Below are 19,348 nucleotides of genomic sequence, written 5' to 3'. Positions count from 1 at the left end.
TTAAATTTTTTGGGAATTCTGTGAGGCAGTTGTTAAACATGGCCACTATTAAAAATTTAATTCTATAAGTTTAAAACTAAAAAAACTATAACCAAAAAAAGAGGTAATAGGTACCGAAAACTCGTAACTCTCTATTTATTTCACTACAATTATGCTTTTGAGGTTATTCACAGCTACTGGACCCGTTTGGTGAGAAAACTTCCCAATTCTGTGTTGTGATGTCAGGGGGGTTGGTGATTTAAAAGAGGCCATAGTGGCAATGGTTATGCCATGATACTCAGCCAAGAGCCATTTGTTAAATATTACCAGCACAGCATTGGAGAAGAGGTTTTTTTTTAGTTGTCTTTTTTTTTTTCCTTCCAGAAAATTACAAGCAACATAACTTTAATTACATGCCCAAAGCAAACACAGGCACAGACACAGACACAGGAAAAACTGCAGGTAAGACCGATTGCAGACTAGACCATCCCAACCATAGTGTAGTGGTATAGGATACACCCTGAGGCAGCCTTCTCAACCAGGCTGCCCACACAGATCTGGAATTGACCAGGTTCTTCAGGTGAGGGAACTCCTTCATTGGCTCTTTCCCAGATTTCAAAGGCATAAAACCCAGGACAGACTGGCAGCAGCATCTGCACACTTATCACTATTAAAGACATGCAGATGATGTTAAATTAGAAACAAACAAGACGCAGACTCAGTAAGAGCAAAATCTATCATTTTAGGGATTTTGGGGGATAGAATCCCCGAGGAGCCAAGAAGGATGAACCTAGATGGCAAGGTACAAAAGACGAACTTCATGTTTTTAGGGTTAGATGTTTTTGATTCAATTCGGTACCATTTTAGACTTGAGGTTTGTTGGAGAAATAGACTTAGGACTGTTTTGTGCAATATTAGATCCTTGTGTAATGATGGAAATATTTTCTCTATCAATATGCACTAGCCAAAACAGAAGCCACTTCATCTGGCTGCTGAAATGTGACTAATGGGACTCAAGTACTGAATTTTAAATGGGACTTAATTTTAATTACTATCAATTTAAATTCACATGACCTCATGTGGCTACTGGCTATCATATTGGACAATGCCGCTGTAGTGAATTCCCTCTGGAAACAAAGGGAATCTGAAACATAAAGTTGGGGTAATAATTAATAGAATAGAACATAGTTCTCTGCTGCAGCTGGGCTTATTAAAGTATGTTCAGCTCTTTAGGCTATGCATCTACGATTGTAGATTCCTGAGGGGGCCAATTTGAAGACTAAATTGACGTTACATTTCTTAAAAAGCCAGTGTCATTACAATGATGCAATCAGTAGCCCAGGAAGTAATTCTCCTGAGATTGTTCACATGATACCTGGTGGGCTCCCAGCTCTTGTCACCAGCTTCATCCATCTTTGGGTCCAGTCTAGCCTAACTGTTCAGATCATCTTGACCAAGACACAGAAAAATCACATCCTCCAACTTGTAAAATCGCAAGGCCTCCAGGTGCTGCCTGAGCAGTGGCCTCCACTCATCTCCTGACATTTTACTCTGACGATGGAACTAAAGTGGGGTTTGTTGAAATATACATTAGACAAAATAAAAGTCATCCTTTTTCATAAATAAATTTTACACATTCTATTAAGTTTATTTGTGTACATAAAAGGCAAAGCATGAGGGAGAGAGACAGATAGACAGACAGACAGATAGGAGCTCTTTCAAGCTACCACCTGCTGGTTCATCTCTAAATGACTGCAATAGTGAGAACTGGGCGAGGCGGAAGCCAGGAGCCAGGAACCCCATGCTGGTCTCCCGCAGGTGGCAGGCGGCAGGTGGCAGGTGGCAGGGACAGGAGCACTTGAGTCATCATCTATTGCCTCCCAGATATGCATTAGCAGGACACTGGATTGCAAGTGGAGGTGGGACTTGATCCAAAGCACTCCATATGGAATGAGGTCATATCAAGTGGTGGCTTAACCTGTTCCCCACAAAACTCATCCCTAAAATTCAGCTGTTTTTTGTCATAAAAGTGTATGAGTACTGCCAAACACATTCAATCTGTTAACTATGACCATAGTCAAGATACAGACCAGTTTCATTCACAAGAAAATAATTTATCTGTGCACTTTGTAGTCTGTCACTTCCCCTACTCCCAAGCAACCCCTGATCTGTTTCCTGTCTCAGTGGTTCTGCTTTTTCCCAAACATCATAAAAATGGAATCAAACAGTATCTAACCCTTTTGTCTGATATCATCTACTTAGAACAATGCATTTCAGAATAAAATGTTCAATCTCACTTCTGCATAGTCAGCTAACAATTCCAGGACATGTAACAGGTGCTCTACTAAGGTGTGTCCAGGGTGCCATAGAGATACTACCCACAAGGCCACCAGGTCATGGAAGACTTCTCAGAGGAGGAAATATGTGACTGGGGTCAAAAAAAGAAACCAAGTACCAACTGGTAAAGTAAGAAAAGAACCAGCTAGTTGGGAAAAACCAATGCCCAAAGCTGGAGAACTATTAAAACAAACAAATTTCTTACCTAAAAGGAGCTCTGGCAAAATATCAAAGGGTCCTGTATTTTAGTGTAAAGACCAAGACAAATGCAAACCTTCAACTCTGAGACTCAAGCAAAAATAATGCATGCTTCTAACTACTGAGGATTTCAATTTCATTGCCACATACCTCCCTCTATTGCCTTTCAAAGTGGTAAATGGAACAACCTTTCAAGTTAGAATCTATCAGCTAAACAAATTCTACAGTAAACCTCACTTGGACAAAAGGTTTGGAAGAGTGAGAGAAGGGCCTAGAACAGAGTTCTAAGTTCTGAGTTCTAGCTCTAAAATTTTCCCTAACACATAATGAGATTATGGTCCAGTAGATTCCCCACGGGAAAGTTAACATGACAAAATTGAAAAAGTAATCTGCAGTGTGTTGAGCAGAACAAGGGTTTCTAGACTCAAGGACAGCATATTAACTCAGGAGTCAACCAACTGGTTTATCTTGGACAAGTCTTTTGACTTCTCTGCTTCTCCTTTCTTCTCTATTACAAACACAGGAGGAGGAAAAGAAGCAAGTTGGATCAGACCATTTCAGAAATTCCTTCTAGCTCTTCTATTTTACAGCCATATGCATTGACATCAAAACCACGACACTTAAGGAAACTCATAGCACACTCAGAAACAGGGCTGGAAGAAAGGCCCCATTCAGGGTAGCAGGGCTCAGGGAACACAATGTGGCTTTTTGTTGGGGCAGTGGTGGAGGGGTGGAGAGAAAATGTGGAAGGCCTGCTGTTCACTCTATCACAGATCCTAAATGAGTCACTAAAATTATGATAGCAATGGGGAGTGTGAAAAGCAAAGAGAAAATAGAACGCCAGTGGCTTCTGAGACCTTCTTGTACCTCTCCTATAGCCATCAGTCACAATTCCAGAGGCTGCTGTTCCTGGCCAGACTCCATCTTGATTAAAAGACAAGTTCAGCCACATCTGTTCTCATCAACTCAAATATTGTTCTCGTCTGTTTACCTGACACTATTGGAAAATCCATTATAAATGAGGCTGGAATCACATGTCACAGGCTCTGGAGAACAGAACTGTTTCCAATAATAAGAACTTTCTCCAACTCTCCTACTTTTACCTCTGCCTCTCTGCTTCCTGACTTGTTTCTGCTTTGGGTCTGTGTGATATGGGGACTTTTCCCAGCTCCCCTTGCACACAAGTGATATTTTGATATCCCAGTCACCCAAGGAGGGTCGAGGTCCTAGCATAAGCCAGATTCTTGGAACGTCAAGGCTAGAGGGGACCCTGGAGAAACAAAGGTCACTGGTGCTCACATTGTTTTGTAAAAGCAAGGCAAAACTTCTCAAATAAAGCTTGCAAGATAAACCAAAATAAAAAGGGGATTAAAATAATAAAAATCGGGCAGAGTAGCTTGGGAGGGGTAGAGATTGGTGAGCTTCTTATCCCTTACCCTTTTTTAAAATTTCTTTTTATTTATTTATTTATCCAACAGGTAGAGATATAGATAGTGAGAGAGAGAGACAGAGAGAAAGGTCTTGCTTCTGTTGGCTCACCCCCAAAATGGCTGCTTTGGCCGGCGCTGCGCCAATCCGAAGCCAGGAGCCAGGTACTTTTTCCTGGTCTCCGATGTGGGTGCAGGAGCCCATGCACATAGGCCACAGCAGAGAGCTGGACTGGAAGAGGAACAACCGGAACTAGAACTCAGCGCCCCTATGGGATGCCGGCGCCGCAGGCGGAGGATTAACCAAGTGAGCCACGGTGCCGGCCCTGTCCCTCACCCTTAACACATACATGTACACACACATAGAAATGTACACATGTATGTATGCATACACACGCATGCAGATCCACACAACTGGTGAAGTACAATATGTTTTAAAAAGAAAGTCTTTTCCCAACCCAGAAATAATCTTCACAAAGGTAAAAGAGAAGGAAGCACTATTATTGCTGCATAAGCATTGAATGTCCACTGGCTTTCCCAAGGGAGTGTTAACAGGCTGAAACTGAAAAAAACAATCTGCAGAGTTTCAGCCAGGTGCTTCTAGACGCGGGGACAGCAGACAAACCAGAACCAGAACGTGCTGCTCATCACAGGCAACCTATGCAGATGGGAAGAAATGACACTGACCCTTTTAGACAGCTGGGCAGATCCACATGGCCTGAGACAGGCCTGGTTTCAAGATAAACCATAACTAGTTCTCAAGTAATAGGATTTGGCAGCACCACTGGTCACACACAGTTAGTTCATCCGATCTTTACTTGGTAATTGGAGTCACCACCTATGTTAACTAATTGACTTTATCCAGAGGAAAAAAATCCCACAAACTCCTTTTATTTTTTTTACAGGAGGCAGTTTTATCATATGGTGCAAGGTGCCCACTGAAGCTGGGCTCTCACCCTTCAACAGAAACTTGGGGGCTACCCCCTCATCCTGCAACCCCCAACTGATATGTCTGTTTCAGAGTTGGCTCTCAGGCGCTTGAAAAGGACATTCCAAAGCTGCCAAAGGCTTTAGTTTCTGAAAGATAGTTTTCAAAGAGATAAAGTGCTGATATGTACAAGTTTCCTAACGTAAATGGCCTGACAATGAGGCAGGCAAAGGGAAATCCCTTCCCTTATTTTCAGCAGGAGGAATGAAGCCTCCTGGGATCCTGCCGGTCCTTCCAGCACATGCGCAGGCATGCACACCCGCACACACAGCGCTTAGCAGAATCGTCAGCTCTGCTGTGCTGTATCCACCAGCTGCAGTTCCAAGGAGGACGTCACCAGCAGGGATAACAATATCAGGGCGCAGGCCGTGTGACAAAATCTGGCTTTTCCAGCCCCTCAGATCTCTGCAGTTACGGTCGGGACTGTGACGCCCCGCCCCCGCGGCCCCGATTGCTCCGTAGAACAAGGCAGTGCGTAGCCACCTCAGATGAATTAAATCTGAACCTCAGGAGATGGGCCTGCCCACCGGTATGGTCTAGAGAGGGAACGGGTGATTCTGATTTGCACTCAAGATTGTGATCCCCTGTGCTAAAGGAGGTGAGCCACAGCCTTGACCTACTAGGACTGTGGCCCTCAGCACTGGCTTCACGTGAGACTACCAGGGGAACTTATGGAAGTCCCAAATTGTAGGTCACACCCCAGGCCTCAGTATCCCTGGAGCTAGGACCCAAATATGCATGTTTCTTAAAGCTCCCTGCTTGAATGAAGGATACAACCAAGACCCACAACCAGTGGGTTAACAGTGGGCCTCTTAGGAGCAGATGGTTCAGAACCTGGTTCAGCAACTGTGAACTCACAGGCCGGGGCCTTAACCCCACCAGTGCTGCAGGGTTATTCCTGGTACCAGCTGAATATTGTGCTCATGAAATGACACAATTTTGAATCATTTCTAGTGCTTTATATACCATCTGTCAACACTCAATGAATTATAGTCACTGCTATTATATTTACATGTGATATTTAAATAAAAACTGTAAATTCTATTTAAACCTATTTTTTGGTCTGGATGTAAAGTTTACTATCTAATGGAAACTTAACTGATAGAAAGACCTATGCTGGGAGCTTAGGTTCTAAGACAAGGAGATCCAGATTCTAACAAGTCAGAGAACAACCTGGGGTCTTTTGTGGGTTTATATCTCCTTTACTCACAGTGGCAGTATGAAATGCACAAAGAACGGTCACTTACTCGGCGACTGCCGTGGGGCCACAGGAAGTATCTGCCTTTGTGTCCGGAACAACAGTTGGAGAGACATCTACACACACCCACACATAACCATGTACAGCCACACATCCACTTTTAGCAACATCCACCAATAGCCACCTGTGCGTCCACATCTACCCACAAAAGCAGCACCTAGCCTTGCCCCCAGTTGCATACATGGGTTTACAGACAAAAATGGTCTGGTCCAGAGCCAAACTATTACATAATAGACTTGTGGGCAGGTAGCCAAGCAGGTGGACCCTTCCATTACCATAGAGACACAGAGATATGGGAACACAGAGATAAGGGGTCGAGGGAAAAAGGCATGGGAACTTGATAACTTCACCTTCCCAGGTTCATCCCCTCAACAAAAGAGTAAATCTCATTTCTGTTTGTGCTGTTCCTTCTGACTTTACCAACTGTGGACACAAATAAACAGACTCCACTTAAAGGTTATTGTAAAGTTTATTCAGGGAAGAATATGAGTAATGTAAGCCCAGGAGATACAAACCCTACAACTTTTTAATGAGTATTGGGAAATGCTCCACAATGGTGAAATTCTAGTCAGAATGCATGTATTCCACGACAGGATATTTTGACTTATCATTACACAGTGAAAAACATTGGCTTGGCTTGAAAAGGTGAGCATTTTATAATATGCAAAGGCACATTCCTCACAGGTTGGACAACACTGTTTTTAGAGCATGAATAGTTATAAACATCTTCAGAGACAGGTACACTGAAGAGAAGACTGCTGATTAATTTTAAGAAGGACATCTCTGGGAATGGATAAGGACTATATAGATGAAAAAAAATGGAATATGCCTGCTTGCTTTAGTTGGCTATGGTGAAACAGACCCTATGGACTCCACCCAAGTCTAATTGGCTTAGTGGATAAAATAGAGCTGTCAAGGACACTCCTCAGCTGGGCCTCAGCAGATAAGTGTGTCTCTTGAATGATTTGCAGGCTTTTTAGGGGCAGTCTGTCCTCACTATCCATTTTTGTCATCCAACTGGAGCAAAGGATTCCCAGGTAAGAAGGACCCCTCTCTTTTCCCACCAGGAGTCCACAGCCAAGCCCTGCACATCAACACAATCCACGTTCCCCAAGACAGTGCTAACAGGGAGGGAGGCAAGGTTTCCTTATTTGAGGCTGAAGCGGTAAAACTGCGTTCCTAGGGGTCCTCAGATATTAGCATCCACTGCAATCGCCAAGCTGCCTTGTTAAAACACAACCTGATGAGGCCCGCTCCTGACATTGCTGAGTTAGCCAGTCTGGGGTGAGAACCGAGACTCTGCAGTTCTGATAGGTTCTCAGGTGCTGCTCATGTTGCGGGTCCAAACACCACACTTACACTTCGAGAACCACTCGTCTATCCTCTTTTCCTCTCCTCTTTGCCCTGCAAGCAGAAGAACCTGCCTGGTGCCCCACGCTTTGTTCTTTCTGCACCTCCAGGACCTCCCAAGCTGGGGAATAGTTTGAGGCAGCTCTTGAGAAACACTTCACAAGGCTCCAGTTCAGGCCATGTTCAAAGGAAAACATATACATCAACAGACGTGGCGATGCTGAGAGAGGGCCCTCCCTGTTCACCGCGCCATCTGAAAAAGGCTCTTTGTAGCAGGCCTAGGCAGAAGGAGGGGTGTTGGGGGAGGGGGGGCTGGGTTCAGACAAAATTCCTGTTTTCATTTTGCTGTTATTTTCCATCTCCGCCCCCATATTTTTCTCACCACACCCTGGGCTCACTCCATTTCTTGCCTCAGGAAATTGGCTATCACGAAATAGAGAAGGATGAGAGTATTTTACAAATAGAAATTTATGGACTTATCTCTAATGCTGCGGTATACTCAAAGATGATAAATAAAGGAGCCTTGCCCAAAATACCAACAAACTTGGATTTACTTTAAGATTAAGAGCTTTCCTTTCGGTAGAACTGGACGACACTGAGAAAACAACAAGAACAAAGTCAAGGAAAAGTTCACTTCAGAAGACAAAAGAGGGTGGAGGAGGGGAAAGCGGGAGACCCAAGAACACTGGAAAGTGGAGAAGAAAGAAAGAGCAGTTCTGAGTCAAGCCACTGCTAAATAAGATGCCTGGGCTCCATTTAAGGACCAGGTCTTTGCCAAGGTTTCTGCCAGCTCAAAAACCAACATTCTTATCATGGCGTCCAGCCCTCAGCTCCTGATTCGTGTAACCAGTTTAAGAGTTGCCAGATTTAGGAAACAAAAATGCAAGGCACCCAGTCAAATTTAAATTTCAGCTAAACACTCTATAGTATACACTAATACTAAAAGGGTTTCACTGTTCATCTGAAATCCAAAAGTAACCAATGTCCCAGTTTCATCCAACAGCCTACAGCATCATCCCAATCCTAGTGGACAAATTCTTATAAATTCAGGTATTGGGCTCAACCTTTATTGCTATTTTCCAGAAAACAAACCAACCACCCATGCTGTTCACCTCAGGGCTCTGAAGACAGAAATCTTCACAGAGGCACTTGTAACTGAAGAGTCAACGTTGGGTCTGGCTTTCCCAGAGCCTCTCAGCTCTTCCCCTAATTGAGATTCCAATGGGCTCAACTTTCTTTCTTTTCCATGCCTGTTTTTCTTACTCCACCTCATTTCAAATGCCAAATATTTTTAAGACATTTCTCACTTGAATTTTTCCTCACTCCTCTCCAGGTCTCACCTGATACCCCAAAATAGTATATCAGTGTATCATTTAGGAACTTCAAAAATATAAAAATGCCTGCGGTCACTCCCAAAGACTCTCATTTAATTGGCTTGTTGGGGAGGAGACCAGGCACTGGCATTTTTAAAGCCCCCAAGGTGACTCAGAGATAAGAAAGAGTCACTTAGATCAGGGCTCCTCAAAACGTTCATTTGCACTGGAGGTTCTGCTGAAACAGGTGGGCAGAAAGTATACTGGTCAGTTCCTCACTGCTTTAATAAAATACTTGAGGTAAGCTGAGTTGATAAAGACAAGAGGCTTATTAAGCTCAGTTTGGAGACTGGAAGTCCAAGCATGATAGTGCCAGCTGGGAGGAGGGTCCCATAACCTAAGACAGGAGAACAAACAGGGAGAGATCATATCTTTATTTATTTATTTATTTTTGACAGGCAGAGTGGACAGTGAGAGAGACAGAGAGAAAGGTCTTCCTTTGCTGTTGGTTCACCCTCCAATGGCCGCCACGGGCAGCATGCTGCAGCCGGCGCACCGCACTGATCCGATGGCAGGAGCCAGGTACTTATCCTGGTCTCCCATGGGGTGCAGGGCCCAAGCACTTGGGCCATCCTCCACTGCACTCCCGGGCCACAGCAGAGAGCTGGCCTGGAAGAGGGGCAACCGGGACAGAATCCAGCGCCCGGACCGGGACTAGAACCCGGTGTGCCGGCGCCGCAAGGCGGAGGATTAGCCTAGTGAGCCGCGGCGCCGGCCTGAGAGATCATATCTGATACAGGAAACCAGAGAGAACCTGAGGTGAGCCAGGCTCAGGCTTTCAATGCAATCTTTTGCAGAGAATTGATCAGAATCCCATAAGAAGTACCTTACTGCCTTTTGAGGACATGGCCCCAACAGACCTAGGATCTCCCCCTAGGTCTTACCTCTTAAGGGTTCCATCACCTCCCAAAACCATCACGCTGGAGACCAAGCTCCAACACAGGAATCTGTGAAGGACAAACAATATCTATAGCACAGCATCAGGGCTGGAGATTTTGCATTTCCCACCCATCTCCAAGAAAGACTGACACTGCTGGTGATAGGACTCATTTTCAGCAACAGAATCTTAGAGGAAATTGTCAAGTTTTAAGACCCTTCCTTGAAATGACTTGAGTCACCCCTGACAGAATGAAGCAGATGTCAGTTGTATGTTGCACAATGCATAACAATACATAGTAGGCACCCTGGGCATTAGAATGTCCTTACACGTGGAAGGTTAGACATTTATATCAGCATGAAGGTGGAAAAGCATTTGTTGAGCTCATATTTTTCTCAGTGTTTAAAGCCTGCACTAGTTGAAATATTACAACCAAATCTCTGCCCTAATAAAATAGTAAGGCCTAATATTTATATAACTATTTGTTTCAGAGTGCTTTATTATAGACACTCCTTGAACTCCTCCACTCCTTTGATGTGTAATGCATGGGAGTTACGAGTCCCCATTCTACAGATGTAAACACCGAGACCCAAAAATGATAATAGACACAGGGTTGGTGCTAAAATGGTCTACAAATAAAACAGTGCAACATCAATGTTTCTGTGAAATCCAGATGTGCTGTCTAATTTATAACATCATTAATTGTAAACCAGTGTGTCTCAAATGCTAACGTGCACACTCATCCCTGGCGGTCTTATGGAAATGCAGGCTATGATTTAGTGGTCCGGGTAGAACCAAAGTGATGATGAAAATGATGCCTGCCCATGGATTCCACTTTGAGCATCAAGGAATTGAGCCTCCCTCACTAAATTCAACTTTCTCAGTTCTGCCACTTGCTGGATTTAGCATTCTCTGCTGTGGCATTCTTCTTATTGTTCTCTTCTGTTACTAAGCACCTAGCAAATGTAATAGTTAAAGGAATGGACTGAAAGTTCTGACATTCTCTCCATTAAAAGTTTATGGTCAATGCCTTGGAAAAAATGTGTTTTTTTCCTATTGTACTTTAAACTATCTTCTAAAAAAATAAATGTAAGTGATCTGCAGACTCACCATTTCAGGCTTCATTTAGCCAGCTTTTTTCTAGGATGCTTACTACAGAAATTTAGTGGCAATACTTTTTTTTATGCAAAAGAACAGATGCCCAAAATCACTATAGGTTGATATATCTTACTATCTTCACTTGAACATGGGTATATGGAAAGTGCACAACTTTTACTCTAAAAAGTGATTAGTTCATGGCTGTTTTTGTTTTTTCATTACTCACTCCTGCCTTTAAAATAGATACTTTTTCTTCACTTTTGTCAGAGAAAATACGACCAACTTCCAGAGATGAATCCTAAACTCAGAATGCAGGCAACCCTTGATGTCAAAATCAAGATGTCAAAAATGAGAGCAGTGTTTGTTTGGAAAAAGATCTCCAGTTGACAGTGTCTTTAAAACCATACTCTTACAGTCAAAGGACTGCAGAACTCTCTTTGCTGTTGAGTTGGGGGGAAAAAGAACAAAATCAGAAACATCACTTCTTCCCTGCTCCTTACACACACACACACACAAACACACACACAAACATTCTACACTCACTATTGTCTGAGTACATTCCCATTTTTTTTTTGTTTTTAGAAAGCTATCATAATTTTCATCAATGACAAAGAACATAATGGTGCCTCCATTACCGTCATACCAACCATCATTTGTCACTTTAATATTTGTGATAGATTAACTGCCAATTTTCCACTGCTCCTTATGGCCTTTTGGTAATGGCCTCCCAAATCATACTAGAGTTGGCCACGTGACTTGCTTTGGTTAATGGGAAAATAGCAAACTGATGCAAGCAGAAGCTTAGAAAAAATATGTGAGCCGGCGCCGCGGCTCACTAGGCTAATCCTCCGCCTTGCGGCGCCAGCACACCGGGTTCTAATCCCGGTCGGGGCGCCAGATTCTGTCCCAGTTGCCCCTCTTCCAGGCCAGCTCTCTGCTGTGGCCAGGGAGTGCAGTGGAGGATGGCCCAAGTGCTTGGGCCCTGCACCCCATGGGAGACCAGGATAAGTACCTGGCTTCTGCCATCGGATCAGTGCGGTGCACCAGACGCAGCGCGCCGGCCGCGGTGGCCATCGGAGGGTGAACCAACAGCAAAGGAAGACCTTTCTCTCTGTCTCTCTCTCTCACTGTCCACTCTGCCTGTCAAAAAAATAAAAATAAAAATAAAAATAAAGTGTGCTATCTGCTTTCTCTCTAGCTACAATGAATATGTGTGTTGCTTATAAGAAACACATGAAAGAGAACATAATATTTTTCTGTGTCTGGATTCTTTCACTTAAAACAATGATCTCCAGTTCCATGCATTTTGCTGCAAATGTCAGGGCTTCATTCTTTTTTATAGCAAAATAATGTTTTATTATATATAATGTGTGTGTGTGTGTGTGTGTGTGTGTATATATAAACATTTTTCAGGCCAGCGCCACAGCTCACTAGGCTAATCCTCCACCTGTGGCGCTGGCACCCCAGGTTCTAGTCCCGGTCGGGGCACCGGATTCTGTCCTGGTTGCTCCTCTTCCAGGCCAGCTCTCTGCTGTGGCCAGGGAAGGCAATGGAGGATGGCCCAAGTCCTTGGGCCCTGCACCCCATGGGAGACCAGGGGGAAGTACCTGGCTCCTGGCTTTGGATCAGCACAGCGTGCCAGTCGTGGTGGCCATTTAGGGGGTGAACCAATGGAAGGAAGACCTTTCTCTCTCTCTCTTTCACTGTCTAACTCTACCTGTCAAAAAAAATTTTTTTTCACTCATCTGTTGACAGATTACATATTTTAACTGCTGTGAAAAGTGCTCCAATGGATATGGGAGTGTAACTATTTCTTTCATACACTGATTTTCTTAGGTTATATATCCAGAAGTCAGATAGCTGGGTTGTGAGGTAGATCTGTTTTTAGTTTTCTGTGTAACTGCCACACTATTCTCCATAATGGTAGTACTAATTTGCATTGCCATCAACAATGTATAAATCCATCCCAAACTGAAAATAGTGATTACTAGAAGCAGGAAGGGTGAGGAGCAGGTGATGGAAAGTTTGGATGATGAGCTAACACACAGTATGGTGAACTAAACAGGTTCTGGTGTTTTGCAGCACAATAAGGTCATTATGACTCATGGTATATAAATAATTGGAAGAGAGGCGTTTGTAGGCTCTAAACACAAAGAAAAGATAATGAAATAGAAAAGCTGGTTTCCTGGTAGGGTCAATTTAAGTTGTATATTTGTGTTGAAAAGTTTAATTATACCCCTTAAGTATATGCAGATATTGCATGCTAGACATAATTTAAAATTTTTTTAAAAAAGACACATTTTGGGGAGAGCCCCTTCCTATCCCAACTAAGATTGACCCCAGCCAAGTCATCATCTGATAACAAATGCATCAGAGATCCAGAGAAATTGGCTTGATTTAGTCCCTATCATCAGAACCACAGAACTCCTAGAGTTATCAGAAGTACTACATGGTTATTTTTCTGATAGAACCAACAGCTCTGAGATAGGTAGGTCTTCAGCTTGTCCATTCCAGGGATGTCTAACTCAAACTCACCACAATTCCAGAAACATGACTGGCTCAAGGTCCAAACAATACAAAGTTGGAAAGATGAGAAGATAGAAAAATATCATAATCCAAAATTCCATAATCTTGAAATTCATAGCATGAAGAAACCCATTCTCTAACAGCAAAATAAACAGCAACTATAGATAGAATCAATATAAACACACCTGCCTACTCCTTGGCACTTTAAGTCTTTTGTTTTGTATTTTATTCAAACGTGGGAAGAAATCATCAGCAGGACTCCTGGAAGTTTCTGAGTCTTTAATCAAACAAACGATAAGGAAAATCTGTCACTCTCCCCAAACAGTAAAGTCTACAGCTATTTATTATTGGAAAAGGAAACAAAATATTTTGATTTGAGTTTATGTTATGGTGAAGAGGAGGAAAATGGCTTTCAGATAAAATGGTAAATTATAAAAGCCTGTTCTACAATCAGACAAAGAACAAAGCTACATGTACTGCTCACCCTCCAAGAGACACATTTTAAGCCATAGCTGTATTTTCATAAAGAAAAAGACTGCTTACTAATCCCCAAAACCATCTCCACTCAAACTAATCCCTGTGAAAGTATGGGTTCCATTGCCACATTTGAAACTATGTACCAACCACAGCAGTAGGAATGAATTCACTCTAGAAAGAAGCGGGCTGATTCCCGTGAATACATTTCGTATTTTGTCTCTTACCTTTTATTCCTTCCCAGTCCCAGATTGCCCATGGTTCTGTCTGACATCTGGCTGCATTTGGAAATTACCTGGGAAGCCATGTAAACATATGTTTTCCCAGGTCTCACCTTGGTTAACTGAATCAGAACTTGCAAAAGATGAAATGTGAAGCTTACTGTTTTTCAAATGTTCCTTGGGTGACTCTAGTGCATAGCCTGGTTTGAGAATCACTCCTCTAAAAAAGATTCCTCCAGGCTTGTGAGTGACTTTAATGTAAAACCACTTACACTTGCCTCTTTTAAATAAAAAAAAAAAAAAAAAAAGGAGTGCAATAAGAGGCAGACTCTCTCTTGAATAAATAAAGACATATGATATTTCTACTTAATGCAAATATTCAGTTGTCCCTATTTGTTGCTTATCAGCTGCTATAAATATTCAAACCATTAAATCTCTGGGCTTTATCCTGCAGCTTTAATAGGTAAGTTTAACTTAGGTAACTCAAAAATTCTCTGACTGTGTATCTCTCATGTGCTAGTCCCAGAATAAATTGTGGACTATTGATTTTCATTTACCTCCCAAATTTTACCCAAGGTCCTGCCATCTTTAAAATGCCTTTCATGAAGATGCATGAGCCATCCATTCAAATCTCATCCCTCTGGCTCAGCTGGTACCTAATGTTGGTAGAAGAAAACTTGGAAAGCAGAGGAGACAAGGTAGGAAATAGGATTTTCACTTATGGTTCAAAGTGTTTTTTAAGGTTTTCTGTTCCCATGGGTCATAAACTCAGTTACATATTTTATACTGCACAGGTCCAAAGTGCACCAAAGGTTTTCAGGGGAGACTTAGAGATAATATTTAGTGAACGATTATATGCAAATATTTCAAGAAAAATCTGGTGCCTCAAAATAGTCTGTCTAGTCTGAAGTTGTACATTGGACAAGGAATGTCACATCCCTCTGATGAAGTTCCGCAGGCATCCTCTAGTAGGCAGCGAGAGGGCTAGGCACGGGGCAGGAGGGAGGAAGTCCATTCCAAATCAAGGACATCTGAAAGGCACTTGGCGATTGATTATGGAAAGAGAGGCAAAGCCCCCATTGGGACGAGTCATCACTGCTGTGTGACATCATCTGCGTGGGCATCCAATTGCAATGTAGTCCTCAACCAGGGGTGTGATGAGTTGCTAAAGGCTCAGGCAGACTTTGAGTTATACAGGGCCTGGGCCTTTTGTGTATGAGCAAGGTCCTACCAGAAATTCCTTTATTGCAATGCCAAAATAAAAAAGAACATATTGGACTTGATGCTTTTTAACTTGCCCTCTGCCCCTGGCAATAGACCAGAAACATCTTCCTCTATCAATACCCTATAACAAACAGCATTTTAATAATCTATAGAATATTCCATTATAAGAGTATGCCATCATTTTCATATACCCTATTGTTGATATTCAGGGCTGCAGTGTAAAAATTCTCAGAGCTAAACTCCAGACTGATCCTTATTTCTTCTCTTTAAATACATTTCTATAAATGCAATCATAAATCGAAATGTGACAGACATTTTCAAAAAGTATGTTTTCTGCTGAAATTGTCCTTTTGAAATGGATTATCATCTGATACTTGCACCACCACAAAACAGGGATTACATCACTCCTGTGTGAGACCACGGTAAAGAGAGAACTGAGAACACACCAAGTTTCCTGGGCCTGGTTCCTCTTCAAAGGGGAATGGCTGACATGTAAGCAGCTGGTTCTGTGTAAGGCACTGTTGGTTACTGCCATAGTCAGGGTGCCCCCAGAAGTGGACCATGAGATGAAAATTCAGTTACATGTGACTTATTTGGGGGTGAATCCAGGAAATATTAATTGTAGGGTAGAGTGGAGAGAACTATTGAAGGGGGGATGGGAAAGGTAGCAGGCAGGGGGTATGTTATGAGAAAAGCCACCCCTGTGAGCAAGCCCAGGTTGATTTTAAGACCAGAAACACTGCAGAGCACACTCCTCAGCACTAACTCCCTGAAGCCTGAGGCACCTGGAGTGTTTACACACCAATTCCCACCAGTCATCCGTCGAAGGCTGCTCTGGCAAGAGTTCATTTTCCATCACTTCTGGCGTGCTGTGAGCACAGCCAGGCAAAATGCTGCAGTCAACAAACTCCGAAATGGTATGCGTAGGAAGGGCTGTGGTGATCTCACAGGTGATACACAAGGGTACTTCAAAAAGTTCATGGAAAATGGAAATAAAAGTTCATTTTTGTGAAAAAAAAAATCTTGGAAACTAATGTGTCGCTCCCCGTCTTCGTGGAGGAACGACACAGGACCCTGCGCTGTTCTTTTGTCTGCTCGGCCCTCCCCGGGTTTGCTGCTGGTTCTTCCCGGGTTGGCTACCGTCCCTTCCACCTCCATGGAAGGGCGGTTCCCCCTGCCACTTTCCCCACTTCCGCGGGGGAGCGGCACACCGCCGGCCGGCTCTCTGGGGGCTGCACAGGTGTTCCTTCAGATAGATGTTCCTCGTGCATGTTGTCTCTCTCCTCCTTTATAGTCCTCTTCCGCCAATCCCAACTCTGCTACCCACACGCCAAGTACGCTGCTCTCCTCCAATCAGGAGCAGGTCCTACAGTTTATTGGTTGAACTGGAGGCAGCTGTGTAGAAGCTGTTTCCTCCCTTCTCAGCGCCATATTGTGGGAGAACAGATGCATAGAATAAGTCTTAATTCCAGTAACTTAGTCTAGTCCAAGTTGCTCCCAGTTGCTCCCCACACTAATGCATACAAGGAATCCTCACAAAGCTCAGGGAAAATGTGTATTATATAACAGCTAGCCCTAGATTTCAATTTTTTGCACTAAAACCTCTTTGAAGTACCCTCATGTGTATAGTCCAGTCAGTTAAGTCAGTTCCATACCACTCTGTACATTCTAGCCAGTCTCCCCTCTCACCTTTCACTTACTAAACAACGCATAGAGTTTTACCTTAGAGTCCAGGTATATGGTGCAGTCTCATGGACAGGGTGCATCATCATAGTTATTGACATATAATCTGCATGCAGTAAAATGGACACACATCCACGATGGAGTAACAGGAACTGGACTTCTCCTTAAATACTAAAAACTAAAAACAGTGAACAAAATAAAACAAACAGTGATCATCAGACAGTGGGAAAGAGGCAGCACAGGATAGTGATCCCTGAGGAAACAAAAACGAAGCGAACCTTATAATTGCCCAAGTTGGTTATGTGAAGATAATTTCCAGTCTTCACCAGAGAGAGAGGAAATCCACACAGAATCAGTCGGGAGGGGAAGCCAAGGAGGGTCTATTTTGCAAGGAAGAATATCAGAGGAAAGAGAAAGGGGTGGGGGTGAGTTCCAGAACTGCGCAGCAGGTTCACATTGAGTCTTTAGCTGAGTGCAGATTAGCCTATGTACTTGAGAAAACTACCTAAAGCTTCGAAAGGAACCACTGGAAAGGAGCAGATAAGAACACTTCACATTCAGAATTGGAAATAATTCCCATTTCAACAGCAGAATAGAGAAACCTCATGATACAAGGGGCATGGGGCTGAGTATTCCAAAGGGAATTGCCTCAGCAGTGGAACCAAATTACCCCTGGAATAAAGGCTCTGGTCCTGCATAATAAAGCTTAAAAGCAAGCATCAAATTAAGCAAACAATTTCTGAATATAAAACTCAAGTACATTTAAGGAATACAAAAACTCTAGCACCCGCCAGTGTAAAAATTATAATGTTTGGCATTCAATCAAACTCTTGCCAGGCATGCAAATAAGCACAGAAATAGAACTCAATGAGGAGAAAAATCAATCTATAAAAATAAGACAGTAGCACAGACTATATAATTAATACTTAAGAACATAAACAAGCTATCATACATATATACCATATATTCAGCAAAGAAGAAAAAACATGATCGGAAACCTAGAATGGAAAATATGATCCAAATCCACATTCTGATGATGAAAAACACAATGGAACACAATATGTTAAGTGAAAAACTACAATGACTAATGCTAAAAGAAGAAACGCCACCACAAAACCAAAGATACGTTAAAAACAGAATACTTCCGAAGTTTGCAGCGGGGCAGGTGTCATGGCACAGCAGGTTAACTCATCTCTTGCAAAGCTAGCTTCTCATTATCAGAGTGCTGGTTAGAATCCTGGCTGTGCTGCTTCTGATCTAGTTCCCTGCTACTAGATCTGGGAAGTAGTGGGTAATCACTTAAAGACTCGAGTTCCTGCCACCCATGTGAGAGACCCAGAGAGAGTTCCTGATTCCTGGCTTCAGCTTGGCCCAGCTGGATATTGCTGCCATTGGAGGAAGAAACCAGCAAGAAGGCATATCTATCTTTCTCACTCTGCCTTTTAAATAAATAAATAAGAAAATAAATCTGTTTTTTAAAGTCTGTAGCATGTGGAATTAAAAAATAAGTTTATTTTGGTGTAAAACTTTTGAAAAACATACATAGATTTTTTAAAATATGCATGTTTTATGAAATTTTGAAGATATCTTGTATGTCTAGATTTCAAAATGTTTGAGCTAAAATAAGCTTCTCTTTTAATTCTATTTTTCCAAAGAAATTTTTCAGTATTCTGGTATGCAAGATGAAACTCAGAGAGAAAATGCACCCATTATATGTGCATATTTTGATACATTTTGGCACATGTATATATGGATATAACTACTACAGTCAAGATATGGAATGTTTCTGTAATCCGCAAATCTTCCATTGTCTCCCTTTATAATTACGTCTTCCCACACCTCACCTCTGGTTCTAGTCAGCTCCTGATCTGCTTTCCACTGGTATATGTGAGATATGTCTAAGGCAGACGTTTGGTGAAGGCTGAGCTGTCCACATCCCAAAGTAGAGTGACTGGTTCCACTCTGGGCTCTGCTTCTGATTCCAACTTCCAGGTATTAAGCACACTGGGATGCAGCAGGTGATGTCTCAAGAAGTTGGGTTCCCAGCATCCATCCAGGAAACCTGGACTGAATTATTGGCTTAGTGCTTTCACCTGGCCCAGCCCCAACTGTTACGGGCATTTGGGAAATAGAGCAAGGAATGGGAGACCTCTCTGTGTGTTCCTTTGTTTGTCTCTGTCTCATTCTGCTTTTCAAACAAATTTTAAATAATAAAATTGAAATCAAACAAGGCCTGGGGTCAGCACTGCTGTGCAGTGGGGTAAACTTCCCCTTGAGAGGCCTGCACCCTGTGTCACAGTGCCAAGAGTCTAGTCCCACCTCCGTTTGTAATCCA

The 19,348-nt window shown here is 42.8% G+C and overlaps 1 long non-coding RNA gene across 2 annotated transcripts in view; it reads right to left on the bottom strand.

Moving 5' to 3' along the window:
* LOC127490995 (uncharacterized) overlaps positions 1–19,041 on the bottom strand; it is a 52,041-nt gene extending 33,000 nt beyond the window's left edge. Inside the window, exons 1-2 of one of the 2 annotated variants that reach the window (XR_016215946.1) lie at positions 18,858–19,041; positions 17,053–17,191 (exon numbers count right to left, since the gene is read on the bottom strand). This is a non-coding gene — a long non-coding RNA (uncharacterized LOC127490995). Of the gene's footprint in view, positions 1–17,052; positions 17,192–17,291; positions 17,674–18,857 lie in introns of those variants that run through there. The other variant, XR_011379994.2, reaches the window with a different exon arrangement.
* Positions 19,042–19,348: the final 307 nt, after the last annotated feature.

Source organism: Oryctolagus cuniculus, chromosome 11, assembly GCF_051225735.1.
Source record: "Oryctolagus cuniculus isolate XC-2025 breed Fujian yellow rabbit chromosome 11, ASM5122573v1, whole genome shotgun sequence".
Taxonomy (NCBI): Eukaryota; Metazoa; Chordata; class Mammalia; order Lagomorpha; family Leporidae; genus Oryctolagus; species Oryctolagus cuniculus.
This window is presented reverse-complemented; position numbering and strand designations above follow the sequence as displayed.